This window comes from Mus pahari, unplaced genomic scaffold (genome assembly GCF_900095145.1).
Source record: "Mus pahari unplaced genomic scaffold, PAHARI_EIJ_v1.1 scaffold_9031_1, whole genome shotgun sequence".
NCBI classification, from domain to species: domain Eukaryota; kingdom Metazoa; phylum Chordata; class Mammalia; order Rodentia; family Muridae; genus Mus; species Mus pahari.
The window spans coordinates 43,289-46,604 of record NW_018392398.1 but is presented as its reverse complement, the minus strand read 5'-3'; the positions used below and the strand labels follow the sequence as shown (position 1 = coordinate 46,604).

The 3,316-nt window shown below is 47.1% G+C and overlaps 1 pseudogene; it reads left to right on the top strand.

The window, feature by feature from the left end:
* The first annotated feature begins 505 nt into the window (after positions 1-505).
* On the top strand, positions 506-3,316 carry LOC110314990 (annotated as a pseudogene).

Genomic DNA, 3,316 nt, shown 5'->3' with positions numbered 1-3,316 from the left:
TGATTATTATTGGTAGACCTAACTCATAAAAGTTATCCATGGAGTCTGCCAGAGGACATGGGTTTTATTTCCAGTGCTCATGTGGCAATTAATAAGACAAGTAACACCAGTTCCAGGGTGTCAGATGCCCACTTCTAGCCTCTGCTGGCACCAGGCATTCACGAGGTGAACAGACATAAATATAAGCAAAAACATCAGAACACATAAAACAAAAAAAAATTTGTTTTTAAATTTTGTTTTAGAGAACATACTTATCCTAGAATATTAGGATTGTAGGAAACCTGACATTAAGTACTCAGTGTAGGAGAACAGAGGTCAAATCCAAGCCCGGTTTCCAGGTTTAACACAGCATTGGAGATTTCCCCCATTTTCTCTGAGGTTTCACTTGTCTGTAACTCTGAAAACTTGTCAGGTACTTTTGCTTGGATACTGATGATGCTTCTACAGTTCTTAGTATAATTGGTTGGCAGGTACTTAAAAATCTAAGCAGGGTTACCATGTGAAGGCTGGGGTCCTCAAGTAACCATGCTATCCTACAGATCATAGTGGTTGCTTTGCCTGTTAACCAAAGAGCTACTGTTGAGTTCAGGGATCTGGGAGGAAATAACCTCTAAAGGGAGGCCCAAGGATGTCAGGACCAGATGTTCAGGATCCCTTCTCCACCACATCCAGAGCTCTCCTGCCTCCCCACCTCCAACCCACTGCTTGAGCACTGGCCCAGGGCTGTCTTGGAAGGGTTCTGATATTACCCTGCTCTACCACCAGGCTCACATTCACTGCACTATTTCCACTACTTCCACACTGCCCTGTCATACCTTTGGGAGCACCAGTATATCTCTGTGGGCTACGTGGACAACACAAAGTTTCAGTGCTGTGATATCATTGAGGAAATTCTGAGGATACAGCCACGTGCACCTTGAATGGAGAAGCAAAGACCAGAGTACTGGAAGGAGCTGAAACTCAAGATCAAGAACATTGCACAAAGTGCCAGAGCAGACCTTTGGATCCTGCTCAGCTACTACAACCCGAGTGAAGGCAGTGAGTGACCCAGGCCTGGGTCAGACTCCTTCCTATATGTCTCTCTACTGCCATGCTAGAATAGCCCTGGGTGCCAGGTTAGATGTTTGGAGTTGGGCTTCAGAGCCCTCAGAAACCTTTAACCTATTTCACTTTCAGTTTAGGTCCAAATCCTATTGGTGGGCGGAGCCGGTGGAGGTGGCCCAGGATGACACCCTGTTGTGGCTAGGCACTTACATCCTGTAGTGGATGGTTTCCTGTGAGGTAGGGCCAGACATGAGCCTTCTTGGAGCCCACTATCAGGCTGCCTATTATGGCTCGGATTAAATCACCCTGAATGAAGACCTGCACTCCTGGACTGCAGTGGACATCTTGTCTCAGATCAGGAAGAGCAAGTTAGTGTCAGCAGGCACAGCAGAGTACTTCAGGGCTTATGTGGAGGGAGAGTGCCTAGAGCTGCTCCATAGATTCCTGAGGAATGGCAAGGAGATTCTTCAGCAAGCAGGTATGAGGAACAACTAGGAACCACTTTAGTAAGCAAAGATAACACCTTCAAACATACAAGTGAGGCTCTTGATGTCTGGGGAGGGAGGAAATACCAGATCAGCTGGAATTCTGCAGAAAGAGGAGGAAGAGTGCTACTGGCTTTCCTGATCTAACATCAGAGAGTGACTGTCCCCAGAGCTGACCCTACTTTCAAAACATTTGAATCTCTCCCAGAATGGAAGGAGAAAACACTCTGAGATAAGCAACCACGCACTTCCATTCAGTCTGCAGCTCATTGTGAACCATGACCTCTTTCAGGTTTGGTTCTCTGCCCATCCCCAATGTCTTTGGAGATCACACTCCACTGATGGTATGAGTTTCTCTGCTCAACCTAATCAGGACTAGAGAAGGGAAATGTGAAGAGTCGTATTAGATTCTCTCTTAGGGCTTCTATTGCTACAAAGCAACACCATGACCAAAAGCAAGGGGAAGAAAGGGTTGATTTGGCTTTCTCTTCCAGCACTGTTTGTCATTGAATGACGTCAGGGCAGAAAGTCAAATAAATGATCTACATGGCATGGAGGAGTGCTGCTTCCTGGCTTGCACCCTATGGCTTTCTCAGCCTGCTTTCTTATAGAACCCAGGACCACCAACTCAGTGATGAAACCACCTACAATAAGTTGGATCCCACAGCATCAATCACTAATTAAGAAAATGACCTCTAGTCTTGCCTACAGTTTGATCTCATGGAGTCATTTTGTTAATGGAGATTCCCTCCTCTCATGTAACTTTAGCTTGTGTCAAGTTGACATAAAACTCTCCAGTGTACTAAACCTGATTTTAGAACATTCCAAAGAATGGATCATGCTAGGTCCCTGGATCCAGGCTCCTGTATGGTGCTTGCATCCCTCCTTTACCCTAATTCTGTTCATCCAGAAGATGCTCACATGATCTAAAACGACTCTCCAAAATTGTTGCATCTGCTCTCTTGACCAGCAAGGAAGATGCAACCACCAGTCCTTCTAACAGCAGTTTATTCAGCAAGTTTCTTTCTTCATCTCCCCCGAGCCCCGGGCTGCAAGCCCTTTTATACTCTCCTATCCAATCCAATCGCAGCACGCCATGTCACTGCACCAGGCATGCAGCCTCAGCCAACCAGAAGAGCAGGAACAAATCACGGCCTAATATGGACTTGTTTTCCACAAGCTCCATAGCCGACAGGCACCATCTTTAAGGTGTGGCTTCAGGTAGCCCAGGGGAGGGGCGGTAGCCTCCTATACAAAATGAATGAAAAATGCTTGAAATTTCCAACTTTTCCCCACCCAGATCTCCCAAAGGTACATTTGACCCATCATCATAGATCCGAAAGTGATGTCTCCTTGAGGTGCTGGGCCCTGGGCTTCTACCTTGCTGAAACCACCCTGACCTGGCAGAGTGATGGAGAGGACCTGACCTAGGACATGGAGCTTGTGGAGATGAGGCCTTCAGGGGATGGGACCTTCCAGAAGTGGGCAGCTGTGGAGCCGCCTTCTGGAGAGGAGCAGAGATACACATGCTATGTGCACCATGAGGGGCTACCTGAGCCCCTTGCTCTGAAATGGGGTAAGGAAGAGAAGGGTAACAGAGTCAAGGAAGGAAGGAGCCTAGATTAAGATCAGGACTGCGAACTGGGCATCATGACTCTCACCCTCCACTCCTTTACCAGGAAGATCTTCTCAATCATCTGTTGTCACCATGGTCATCATTGCTAGTCTGATTGCTCACTATTGTGGTGTGCAAGAGGAGGGGTGCAGGTAAGCAAAATGTTGACTGA